Source organism: Ranitomeya imitator, chromosome 10 (genome assembly GCF_032444005.1).
Source record: "Ranitomeya imitator isolate aRanImi1 chromosome 10, aRanImi1.pri, whole genome shotgun sequence".
Classification (NCBI taxonomy): Eukaryota; Metazoa; Chordata; class Amphibia; order Anura; family Dendrobatidae; genus Ranitomeya; species Ranitomeya imitator.
The window spans coordinates 91,446,983-91,460,933 of record NC_091291.1 but is presented as its reverse complement, the minus strand read 5'-3'; positions in this window follow the sequence as shown (position 1 = coordinate 91,460,933).

Genomic DNA, 13,951 nt, shown 5'->3' with positions numbered 1-13,951 from the left:
TCTCCCACTGATTGATGTAGTGATTTTTTCAGGTAGATTTTGGAACCCAAATCAAGCCAAAAAATTAATAGGCTTTCTATGGCCCACAATTTGAGAGAGAGAGAGAGATGGCACACCCAGGAGTCAAGACTGGCACACAAGCAGAAAGGGCAATATTAGTCTCCCACCTATTTTTTTTTTCAGGGAGACCATATAAAAAAATCAAATAAAATGATTTTTTCAGGAATAATTTAGAAACCAAATAAAATAAAAGGATTTTTTCAATGACAATTTAGAAAGCAAATAAAAAAAAAGGCTTTCTATGCCCCACTGAGTGACAGATGGCACACACAGGAGTCAGGAGTGGCCCACAAGCCCAGAGGCCAATATTTTTCTCCCACTGATTGATGTAGTGATTTTTTCAGGTAGATTTTAGAACCCAAATCAAGCAAAAAAATAAATAGGCTTTCTATGGCCCACTGACTGAGAGATGGCACACACAGGAGTCAGGAGTGGCACACAAGCCCTGAGGCCAATATTTTTCTCCCACTGATTGATGTAGTGATTTTTTCAGGTAGATTTTAGAACCCAAATCAAGCAAAAAAATAAATAGGCTTTCCATGGCCCACTGAGTGAGAGATGGCACACACAGGAGTCAGGAGTGGCACACAAGCCCTGAGGCCAATATTTTTCTCCCACTGATTGATGTAGTGATTTTTTCAGGTAGATTTTATAACCCAAATCAAGCAAAAAAATAAATAGGCTTTCTATGGCCCACTGACTGAGAGATGGCACACACAGGAGTCAGGAGTGGCACACAAGCCCTGAGGCCAATATTTTTCTCCCACTGATTGATGTAGTGATTTTTTCAGGTAGATTTTAGAACCCAAATCAAGCAAAAAAATTAATAGGCTTTCTATGGCCCACAATTTGAGAGAGAGAGAGAGAGATAGATGGCACACCCAGGAGTCAAGACTGGCACACAAGCAGAAAGGGCAATATTAATCTCCCACCTATTTTTTTTTTTTCCAGGGAGACTTTATAAACAAAATAAAATAAAATGATTTTTTCAGGAATAATTTAGAAACCAAATAAAATAAAATGATTTTTTCAATGACAATTTAGAAACCAAATAAAAAATAAAAAAAAGGCTTTCTATGCCCCACTGAGTGACAGATGGCACACACAGGAGTCAGGAGTGGCCCACAAGCCCAGAGGCCAATATTTTTCTCCCACTGATTGATGTAGTGATTTTTTCAGGTAGATTTTAGAACCCAAATCAAGCCAAAAATTTTATAGGCTTTCTATGGCCCACAATTTGAGAGAGAGGGAGAGAGATGGCACACCCAGGAGTCAAGACTGGCACACAAGCAGAAAGGGCAATATTAATCTCCCACTTATTTTTTTTTTCAGGGACACTTTATAAACAAAATCAAATAAAATGATTTTTTCAGGAATAATTTAGAAACCAAATAAAATAAAATGATTTTTTCAATGACAATTTAGAAACCAAATAAAAAAAAAAAAAAGGCTTTCTATGCCCTACTGAGTTACAGATAGCACACACAGGAGTCAGGAGTGGCCCACAAGCCCAGAGGGCAATATTTTTCTCCCACTGATTGATGTAGTGATTTTTTCAGGTAGATTTTAGAACCCAAATCAAGCAAATAAATTAATAGGCTTTCTATGGCCCACAATTTGAGAGAGAGAGAAAGAGATGGCACACCCAGGAGTCAAGACTGGCACACAAGCAGAAAGGGCAATATTAATCTCCCACCTATTTTTTTTTTTTCAGGGAGACTTTATAAACAAAATAAAATAAAATGATTTTTTCAGGAATAATTTAGAAACCAAATAAAATAAAATGATTTTTTCAGGAATAATTTAGAAACCAAATAAAATAAAATGATTTTTTTCAATGACAATTTAGAAACCAAATTAAAAAAAAAGGCTTTTTATGCCCCACTGAGTGACAGATGGCACACACAGGAGTCAGGAGTGGCCCACAAGCCCACAGGCCAATATTTTTCTCCCACTGATTGATGTAGTGATTTTTTCAGGTAGATTTTAGAACCCAAATCAAGCAAAAAAATTAATAGGCTTTCTATGGCCCACAATTTGAGAGAGAGAGAGAGATGGCACACCCAGGAGTCATGACTGGCACACAAGCAGAAAGGGCAATATTAATCTCCCACCTATTTTTTTTTTTCAGGGAGACTTTATAAACAAAATAAAATAAAATGATTTTTTCAGGAATAATTTAGAAACCAAATAAAATAAAATGATTTTTTCAATGACAATTTAGAAACCAAATAAAAAAAAAAAAAAAGGCTTTCTATGGCCCACTGACTGAGAGATGGCACACACAGGAGTCAGGAGTGGCACACAAGCCCTGATTGATGTAGTGATTTTTTCAGGTAGATTTTAGAACCCAAATCAAGCAAAAAAATTAATAGGCTTTTTATGGCCCACTGACTGAGAGATGGCACACACAGGAGTCAGGAGTGGCACACAAGCCCTGAGGCCAATATTTTTCTCCCACTGATTGATGTAGTAATTTTTTCAGGTAGATTTTGGAACCCAAATCAAGCCAAAAAATTAATAGGCTTTCTATGGCCTACAATTTGAGAGAGAGAGAGAGAGAGAGATGGCACACCCAGGAGTCAAGACTGGCACACAAGCAGAAAGGGCAATATTAATCTCCCACCTATTTTTTTTTTCCAGGGAGACTTTATAAACAAAATAAAATAAAATGATTTTTTCAGGAATAATTTAGAAACCAAATAAAATAAAATGATTTTTTCAATGACAATTTAGAAAACAAATAAAAAAAAAAAAAGGCTTTCTATGCCCCACTGAGTGACAGATGGCACACACAGGAGTCAGGAGTGGCCCACAAGCCCAGAGGCCAATATTTTTCTCCCACTGATTGATGTAGTGATTTTTTCAGGTAGATTTTAGAACCCAAATCAAACAAAAAAATTAATAGGCTTTCTATGGCCCACTGACTGAGAGATGGCACACACAGGAGTCAGGAGTGGCACACAAGCCCTGAGGCCAATATTTTTCTCCCACTGATTGATGTAGTGATTTTTTCAGGTAGATTTTAGAACCCAAATCAAGCAAAAAAATAAATAGGCTTTCTATGGCCCACTGACTGAGAGATGGCACACACAGGAGTCAGGAGTGGCACACAAGCCCTGAGGCCAATATTTTTCTCCCACTGATTGATGTAGTGATTTTTTCAGGTAGATTTTAGAACCCAAATCAAGCAAAAAAATAAATAGGCTTTCTATGGCCCACTGACTGAGAGATGGCACACACAGGAGTCAGGAGTGGCACACAAGCTCTGAGGCCAATATTTTCCTCCCACTGATTGATGTAGCGATTTTTTCAGGTAGATTTTAGAACCCAAATCAAGCAAAACAATAAATAGGCTTTCTATGGCCCACTGACTGAGAGATGGCACACACAGGGATGGCACTTTAGCAGAAATGCCAATCTTAATCTCCCACAAAAAAAAAAAAAAAACAGGGACTGTCCTACAATTACTGTCTCCCTGCAGTAATCTCAGCCAGGTATGGCAGGCAGCAATAAGGAGTGGACTGATGCACAAATTAAATAAAAAGTGTGGACAAACAAAAAAGATAGCTGTGCAGAAAGGAAGGAACAAGAGGATTTGTGCTTTGAAAAAAGCAGTTGGTTTGCACAGCGGCGTACACACAGCAATGCAGCTATCAGGGAGCCTTCTAGGGCAGCCCAATGAGCTACAGCGCTGAGGAAAAAAAAATGTAGCTTCCACTGTCCCTGCACACCGAAGGTGGTGTTGGGCAGTGGAAATCGCTACAGCACAAGCGGTTTGGTGGTTAATGGACCCTGCCTAACGCTATCCCTGCTTCTGACGAAGCGGCAGCAACCTCTCCCTAAGCTCAGATCAGCAGCAGTAAGATGGCGGTTGGCGGGAACGCCTCTTTATAGCCCCTGTGACGCCTCAGACAGCAAGCCAATCACTGCAATTTCTCTAAGATGGTAGGGACCAGGACCTATGTCATCACGCTGCCCATACTCTGCGTTCACCTTCATTGGCTGAGAAATGGCGCTTTTCGCGTCATTGAAACGCGACTTTGGCGCGAAAGTCACGTACCGCATGGCCGACAACGCACAGGGGTCGGATCGGGTTTCATGAAACTCGACTTCGCCAAAAGTTGGCGACTTTTGAAAATGTTCGACCCGTTTCGCTCAACCCTAGTGTCTAGCATTTTCCTTCTTTTTGGACATTTGTTTGAATCATTGTTTTTAAACCAGTATTGGTACTTTTGGCAGTGTGGACAAGTGCCAAGTCATGTTGGAGAATGAAAGTTCCATCTCCAAACAGCTTGTCAGCAGAGGGAAGCATGAAATGCTCTAAAATTTCCAGGTCGATGGCTGCGCTAACTTTGGTCTTGATAAAACACAGTGGACCTACACCAGCAGATGATATGGCTCCACAAACCATCACTGATTGTGGAAAGTTCACACTAGACTTCAAGCAGCTTGGATTGTGGCCTCTCCACTCTTCCTCCAGACTCTGGGACCTTGATTTCCAAATGAAATGCTAAATTTACTATCCTTGTGGAGTGTGTCAATGACTGTCTTCTGGACATCTGTCAAGTCAGCAGTCTTTCCCATGATTGTGGAGCCTACTGAAACAGACTAATGGACCTTTTTAAACACTTAGGAAGCCTTTGCAGGTGTTTTTGTTAATTATTCTAATTTACTGAGATAATGACTAGGGTTTTCATTGACTGAAAGCCATAATTATCAATGTTACAGAACCCCCCAGCACCAAAAATGTTATGCAGTATATGTATGTATAATAGTTTCCATGTGAAATGCATCAGTCCACAGGCTGCGCCCCTGGACAAGATATTCTCTTTCTGACCTCCCCCGCCTTTGTAATTCCCACAGTAAATAGCGGCAGGCTCCGGCCCCCTGCGGCTATTGTAATGTATGTTTGGCCTGCTGTTTTCCTATTGGCCGGCCCTGTGTATCTGTGTTATATATTCTGTGTGCTGTAAATAAAGGGTGTTCTTAGACTGGAAATACGTAGAGAAGCAGTCAGCTTTTATATGCTCTCATGTAATCATGAAATTCCTGCCAGCGTCCTTCATTCCGAATCCAGCAAAAGCAGAGTGGACCTCCTGAAACACGGGGTGGTACTGAAAGAGGTACCCCAGCTTGGTAGACCCCGTTACAATCAACATTAACTGAAATAAACAGTTGAAATAGATCACTCTGTGTGTAATGACTCTATATAATATATTAGTTTCACTTTTTGTTTTGAAGAACTGAAATAAATTAACTTTTTGATGATATTCTAATTTTGTGATAAGCACCTGTATATTAAAAAGTTGTAGAACCTTTCACATGGTTTATCCTGTGATGTCCTAGGCTGTGTTTATTGGATCATGAGTTAAACGCACAGAGGCATTTATTACCTGGAGATTCATTAATAAGATCATCTGTTTTGTTAACAAGTTTCTAATAATTTATCCTGGGACTGACATCAGCTCAGTTGTTAAGGAGACTACTGGGATTCATTACCAGGCTCCACAGAGAATAGGACATGTGGAACGTGAAGCTGTGTGTTCATCCAAACTGTAATGAAATTGATAAAGTCAGTGTAACAATATTAATCTCTGGATTCATCTCCCCCCACATACGCAATATCATAATGCGTCGCAATCCCGGTCCAGCGCCTACCATCTTCATGCGATGACGTCCTCTTCTTGTCTTCCTGCCGCGACTCCGGTGCAGGCGTACTTTGTCTACCCTGTTGAGGGCAGAGCAAAGTACTGCAGTGCGCAGGCGCCAGGCCTCTCTGACCTTTCCCAGCGCCTGCGCACTGCAGTACTTTGCTCTGCCCTCAACAGGGCAGACAAAGTACGCCTGCAACGGAGCCGCAGCAGGAAGACAAGAATAGGACGTCATCACATGAAGATAGGAGGCGCTGGACCGGGATCATGACGCCCATCGGACCGGACCGCAGCGGGACAGCCCCCTGTTTTTCTTACCTTTCAGGTTACATCGGGGGCTTATCTACAGAATTGTAGAATGCTGTAAATAAGCCCCTGATGCCGGAGGCCTTATCTCATATACGATTTTTGGGGTGACAGACTCCCTTTAAACTTGTACTATAGATAAAACACCTAAAAAAAGCTGGAAAAAAAGAGGTACAAAATGTTGCAAAAAGAACATTTTGAACTCTGAGTTTTTATTGCCAAGAGAGCAGGTTTTGGAAGCAGAAAAAAACACACCAAAAACACTGAATGTGAATGTAGCGTACACTGAATGTGAATGTAGCGTGACGCCCCAATGCACTACATGAAAGAGTCGGTCTTTGCTGGATATTGGTGTTAGTACTGTGGGGACATTGCACCTGTGCAGGCTGCCTGTAGTCTGTGGTGTTGGCCGGACAGGACCATAAGTTTCATAGTTTAATAAAGGAGACTCCCGTTCTAAAACACAATCTTTACTGAAAGGTAATTTGATAAGGGTTATGCACAAGGGGTAGCGGGTACAATTTTTAATGGAAGTTTCCTTTGCAGTACAAAGCATTTTTATACAGACAGTATCCTTCCACTGTAGTCTACTTCAGGGCTAGTGAGGCACACTGTTTCACTCTATTTCATCACAACCTAGCTTGTCGCCACAGTCATGATCAGCAAGTCTCTCTAGTTGCTCACCAGTTCCGCGTCCTATTTCTTTCACTACTGGCGCCCTGGAGCTACTGCTCTGAACCCCACTATTCCCACAAACTGAGTTCTGTTTAGGTCCGTTATCTTTGGTGATTTACAAGCTCAGGGTTTCTCATGACTTGTCATCCTATCCAAGGAACACTTTTCTGTAAGCTCAATCTGACTTATCGGTCGCTTCAGGATCTCACTATTCCTTTGTCCCTTAGTCTCCTTTTCCTGTAGTTCACTCAATGTGACAGCACCGCTCACATAAAACTTCCTACTTGTATTTGAACTTATGCCTTTCTAACTATCTACAGCTAGCAGTCACTTGCCCTAACGCTAAACACCTCCCAAACATTAACTCTATCTTACCCTAATGTCATTACCAAAATACAGTCAACTATCTAATCCTACCTATCTTATGTCCTAAGCCCTAAACTATGTCTTACCCTACACTTATTATATACTGTACTCTACAAACATTTACTTATAAACTTAACATATTACACTTCACATGACTCAAAGACACAAGATATAACACACAATACACATGACGCAATTGGTATCTTCAGGCATAGGAATGTGACAGTCCAGTCTACCACCCTTACATTCCTTCCCTCTTTAATGATGGTTGTCGTCGACCATCTGGACGTATGGTAAACACCACTACACTATGCCACGCACACAAAACTTATTAACTAACAATTTGAGTTAACGCTAAGACTTCCTCCTGTATGTTACTTAAAATTTAATACACATGACGCAATTGGTTTCTTCAGCAGTAGAAATGCAACAGTCTGGTCCACCACCCTTACATGAACATAGCCTATTAGTAGCAATTAAGGCACCCATGTGCTTCATCTATACTTCATATGAATTGCGACAACTTGTAAGCCACACACAGTTTTCCTAGTCTATCATTGTCCATTCGGCTCCTATGACATGTGTATCCCACCTAATGCTTTAAGGCTCAGTCCTGCACTGGATTTACCCTCTACCAGCTTAGTGCACAACTCCTTCTCTGTGAACTGAATGGAAACAGACAACTTTTGTCACAATTTATTATTCTTGTAACTCCCATACACAATGCAGTAAAAATGTTCTCACACATTAGTGATTTTCCAACCATAAATACTTTAATAATCTCCATTACTTGCATAGCCCCGTAAATGCCTCAGCAATAGGTGTGCACAGGGCTGGACTAGCCATCTGGCAGTTCTGGCAAATGCCAAAATTTCCTGTCTAGTCGTGGGCCACCATTTCTGCTACGCTGTTAACAGTATCAAGACGCTGGTACTGTTAACAGTTGTGACATAGACAAAGCCACTGGCTCAATCACTTACCCCAGTAGATCATGGACTTCCTTCCTGTATGCAGCCTGCCAGAGGCTGGCATCAAGCTGGGGACATTGGTGATACTATGTCGACACTGCATCGCACCGTCAGCATCCACTGCCAAAATAGATAGAAGAGGAGACATACGTTGTGGAGGAAGAGGAGTCTGGATTGAGGGAGTATAAGGATTTCTTTTCATTTTGGGGGGCTGTGAGGGACCATCATACTATATAGGGTGCTATGGGTTGGACCATCATAGTATATAAGGGGCTGTGAGGTGGACCATCATACTACATAGGGGATTGTTGCAATGATCATCATACTATATGTGGGATTGTAGGGAGGGACCATCTAAACTATATAGGGGGCTGTCAGGTGGCCCATTATACTATATAGGGGGTTGTGAGGTGGATTGTCATACTACAGTGGGTACATAAAGTATTCAGACCCTTTTAAATTTGTCACTCTTTGTTTCATTGCAGCGATTTGGTAAATTCAAAAAAGTTCATTTTTTCCTCATTTATGTACACTGCACCCCATCTTGACTGAAAAGAAAACAGAAATGTAGAATTTTTTGCAAATTTATTAAAAAAAGAATAACTGAAATATCACATGGTCATTAGCATTCTGACCCTTTGCTCAGACACACATATTTAAGTCACATGCTGCCAATTTCCTTGTGATCCTCCTTGAGATGGTTCTACATCTTCATTGGAGTCCAGCTGTGTTTATTTAAACTGATAGGACTTGATTTGGAAAGGCGCACACCTGTCTATACAAGACCTCACAGCTCACAGTGCATGTCAGACCAAATGAGAATCATGAGGTCAAAGAAACTGGCCAAGGAACTCAAAGACAGAATTGTGGCAAGGCACAGATCTGACCATGGTTACAAAAGAATTTCTGCAGTGCTCAAGGTTCCTAAGAGCACAGTGGCCTCCATAATCCTTAAATGGAAGAAGTTTGGGACCACTAGAAGTCTTCCTAGATCTGGCCATCCAGCCAAACTCAGCAATCGTGGGAGAAGAGTGATGGTGAGAGAGGTAAAGAAGAACCACAAGATCACTGTGGCTGAGCTCCAGAGATGCAGTAGGGAGATGGGAGAAAGTTCCACAAAGTCAACTATCACTGCAGCCCTCCACCCGTCGAGCCTTGGTGGCATAGTGGCCAGATGGAAGCCTCTCCTCAGTGCAATACATATGAAAGCCTGCATAGAGTTTGCTAAATAACACATAAAGGACTCCCAGACTATGAGAAATAAGATTCTCTGGTCTGATGAGATGAAGATAGACCTTTTTGGTAATAATGCTAAGCGGTATGTGTGGAGAAAACAGGTACTGCTCTTCACCTGCCCAATACAATCCCAAAAGTGAAACATGGTGGTGGCAGCATCATGCTATGGGGTTTTTTTCAGCTGCAGGGACAGGATGACTGGTTGTCATTGAAGGAAACATGAATGTGTCCAAGTACAGAGATTATCCTGGATGAAAACCTGTTCCAGAGTGCTCTGGACCTCAGACTTGGCTGAAGGTTCACCTTCCAATAAGTCAATGACCCTAAGCACACAGCTAAAATAACAAAGGAGTGGCTTCAGAACAAGTCTGTGACCATTCTTGACTGGCCCAGCCAGAGCCCTGACCTAAATCCAATTGAGCATCTCTGGAGAGGCCTGAAAATGGCTAATCACCAACGTTCAACATCCAACCTGACTGAACTGTTGAGGATCTGCAAGGAAGAATGGCAGAGGATCCCCAAATCCACGTGTGAAAAATTTTTTGCATCATTCCTGTTAGAATCTGTTTAGTTTGTTACTATCTGCCATTTTCTTGTGGAGTTCTGGCTGCTGCTCTTTTTCCTCTGGTACTGGGTTTGTCTTGGGTTAGGTGTTTGTTTCACTCTTTATTAACCAGCACCTGCCTCCCAGTTCTTGCTGGACAACAGTGTTATTCTGCTAGAGCTCTAGCTTGGTGCTTTGCTTAGTGTTCTGTGTGTGTTATTTGTGCAGTACTGGTACCTCTGGTTCTCCTAGCCTTAGTTTCTGTTTTCTCTTGGTTTCTGCAGCCTTCTCTGTGTTTTCTACTAGGAGGTGACCCATTTTTACACCCAGAACTTAGTTCTTTTAGGGTAGCCCTTCCCCTTATCTATAGGTCTTCGCTTGAGATTAATCTAGGATCGTCGGTGGGTCTATTCACAAGGAATGGGTCGCCCATTCCATCGTAGAGTTTCAGCCTAGTCATAGTGCAGGGTCAGTTTTCCCCCTTCTACCTTAGTCCTGTGTTGCAGATCCGTAACAGTTTGTCCAGCCAGAAAGAAGTATAAAAAAAAAAAACTCCCAGATTTCTGCAACATGAACAGCGTTCAAGATCTTCTTCATCGTCTGCAAGGGTTAACGTTGGAAGTTGCTAGCTTACAGCAGTACGTGAGTAATTGCCCTGGAATCCACTCTGAAGAACCTAAGGTAGGTTTGACTGAATGTTTTTCTGGTAAACGGCAAGAATTTTTTTCATTTAGAAATGCATGTTTACTTTATTTTTGGCTTAGACCCAGGTCTTCAGGGGCTGAATTGCAGCATGTGGGGATTATTATGTCGTTATTGCGAGGTGAGACGCAAGTTTGGGCATTTTCATTGCATCCGGATGACCTTTGTTTGATGTCTGTAGAAGCGTTTTTTTTCTATGGGGTGTTATATGATGATCCTGATCATGTCACTACAGCCGAGGCAGAACTCAGGTGGCTGAAACAGGATTCTGGCGACGCTGAGAGCTATTGTACCCGGCTCAGATGATGGTCTGCAGAGGTCAGCTGGAATGATCCAGCACTCAAGAGTCAGTTTTTAGCAGGTTTGAATGACAGGGTTAAAGATTTGCTCATTGCATATCCTGCACCTGCTACACTTGAGGCTGCTATGCAATTAGCTATCCGAGTGGATAGAAGATTAAAAAGTAGACAGAATGAGAAGAAGGTTTCAATTTTGCTGGAGAGCCTAGTTGACTGTGGGGAACCGATGCAACTTGGGGCGATGTCCTCTCGTTCCCAGGAAAGGCAGAGAAGACTCTCAGAAGGGCTATGTCTTTATTGTGGTAAGGCTGTCCATTTTATTAAGCAATGTGAAGGACGCATAGACAAGGAAAAGAGAAAAAAAAAGTAAATCAGAATAACCCTCCCTTTCTCATTGCATTTTTATGGTCGGCAGGAGTTTCTTTTTCTGGTAGTTCTACCTGTCGTGGTCATTCGATTGATTTTCAAGTGATGGTGGACTGTGGTTCTGCACTTAATTTGATTGATCAACAATTTCTAGACAAGTATAAGATTGATTCTGTACCTTTATCATGCCCTTTTCCTGTAGTGGCGATTGATAACACTCCTCTAGAGCATGGGTGCGTTTCTCGAAAGGTCACCGGGTTTCCACTCACTGTGAATATAGAACCCAGGAATCTTTAGATTTGTTTGTACTTGATATATTGCCTTTTCCAGTTGTCCTGGGGTTACCCTGGTTAAAAATGCACAATCCTGTACTGGACTGGTCGTCAAGTACAATAAGATCATGGGGTCAGGAGTGTTATGAAAAATGTTGGGATGTACACATTGCTGCTGTTGTGAAAAAAAAGCTACCTGAAGCTATTCAGGAATTCTGGAAAGTCTTTTCAGAAGTGGAGTCACAAGCTCTCCCACCTCATAGAGATTATGATTGCGCTATTGAGTTTGTCCCAGGTGCTACTCTCCCTAAGAGTCGTTTATATAATCTGACGATTCCTGAGAGGGAGGCCTTAAAGGAATACCTGCAGACTAGTCTTGCTGCAGGTCAAATAAGACCCTCTAAGTCCCCTTTGGCATTGGGGTTCTTTTATGTCAAAAAAAAGATGGGGGCCTTAGGCCATGTCTGGATTTCGGAGAGATTAATAAGATCACTGTGCGCAAGCCTTACCCCTTGCCGCTAATTCCAGATTTGTTTAACCAATTAGTTGGAGCCAAGTGGTTCTCTAAGATCGATCTCCATGGGCAGGGCCGTATTTGCCACTAGGCACTGGAGGGCACATGCCTAGGGCACTGGCCTGCAGGGGGCACCATCAAGACGGAGAAGAACTTTTTTTTTCCAACCTCCTTTCCCCTCCATTAGACAATCCAGGAAATCTGTTGTGTTTTCAGAGGGAGCGGGGGGGGGAAGGTCGAAGTCAGGAAGGGGCGAGGGCGCTCCTCCATATTAACTTACATGCAGGGAGCTGACTGACCCAGGAAGCAGTGGCACCACAACTTCCGGGGTCAGAGAGGTCCCTGCATCCGAGGTGCTGAAGCGTCTGCATGTGAGGAAGATTAGATCAGCTCTCACTGCAGACGTCACAGCAGAGGAGGAAGACGACATGGGAGGAGGACACAGGAGCAGGTGAGCGCTCGTAGAGCTGAAGATAGGGGGGAGGCTGCTGCTGTATACTGCTGAGAGAAGGCTGGTGACGGGAGGCTGTGCTGTATATTGGTGAGAGGAGACTGGTGACGGGAGGCTGCTGGTGTACACTGGTAAGAGGAGGCTGCTGGTGTATACTGGTGAGAGGGGGCTGCTGGAATATACTGGTGAGAGGAGGCTGCTGCTGTATACTGGTGAGAGGAGGCTGGTGACGGGAGGCTGCTGGTGTATACTGGTGATAGGAGGCTGGTGACAGGAGGCTGCTGGTGTATACTGGTGAGAGGAGGCTGGTGACGGGAGGCTGCTGGTGTATACTGGTGAGAGGAGGCTGTGCTGTATACTGGTGAGAGGAGGCTGGTGACGGGAGGCTGCTGGTGTATACTGGTGAGAGGAGGCTGCTGCTGTATACTGGTGAGAGGAGGCTGGTGACAGGAGGCTGCTGGTGTATACTGGTGAGAGGAGGCTGGTGACGGGAGGCTGCTGGTGTATACTGGTGAGAGGAGGCTGCTGCTGTATACTGGTGAGAGGAGGCTGGTGATGGGAGGCTGCTGCTGTATACTAGAAAATTGAAAATAAGGCAAACACATCAGGCAATAGTATAGATATAGAGTCATTCTACTAGAGGGAAACATCCCATGTATCAAGCCTGTAAATGGATATGTGTGGGACACACTAATACTTACTAAAGACGAAACCACTGAATAAAACTAGTGCCATTGTCCAAGGTATACGCAAGTCATAGAAAATTTATTATAAATACAAGGAATAACAAAGAGTGTGGACATAAACTGGGGAACATGTGGCAGCATACAGCATGGAAGCAAGGGGCAGGCTGGTGTCCACTGCGCATATACAAAGTACATAGTACAATGTGGCTGCAGGCTCGCTCTGCTACCTGCCTACTCTTGGCTTCCCTTTGAACGCCTTCAGTAAAGAGGAGGGGTGAATGAGCAGACAGCATGTCTCTATATCACAAGGCCTCTCCTCACTGAAGCAATGGTTAGGTCACGTATTTTAGTCTCTTGATGACTTTAAAAAGCTGAAGGTGTTAAAAAAACGCTCAAAAGACTAAAAGTGCAGACGTTCATTCTTTTAGTGTTTAATTAGCGCTTTTTAAAGCGTTTTACAGAGTAGATCTGCCTGATGTCGTGTGCACAGACTCAGTGTGTGACATCAGTAAAGGGCGCGACCCCGAAAAGTGCCATGGGCAGCAAAAAGGCCAAATATGTCCCTGTTCGTGGGGCATATAATTTGCTGCGGGTTAAAGAAGGCGATGAATGGAAGACAGCCTTTAATACACCGGAAGGTCATTTTGAGTGTCTAGTTATGCCTTTAGGCCTTACAGATGCTTCAGCGTTCTTTCAAAATTCATTAACGACATTCTGAGGCCGTTGATCGGTAGGAGTGTGATTGTTTATTTGGATGATATTTTGATCTATTCGCCCGATCTGGAGTCACATTGGCAGAGAGTCTGTGAGGCTCTGCAGATTCTGAGAAAAAACAACTCTTTGGTAAACTGG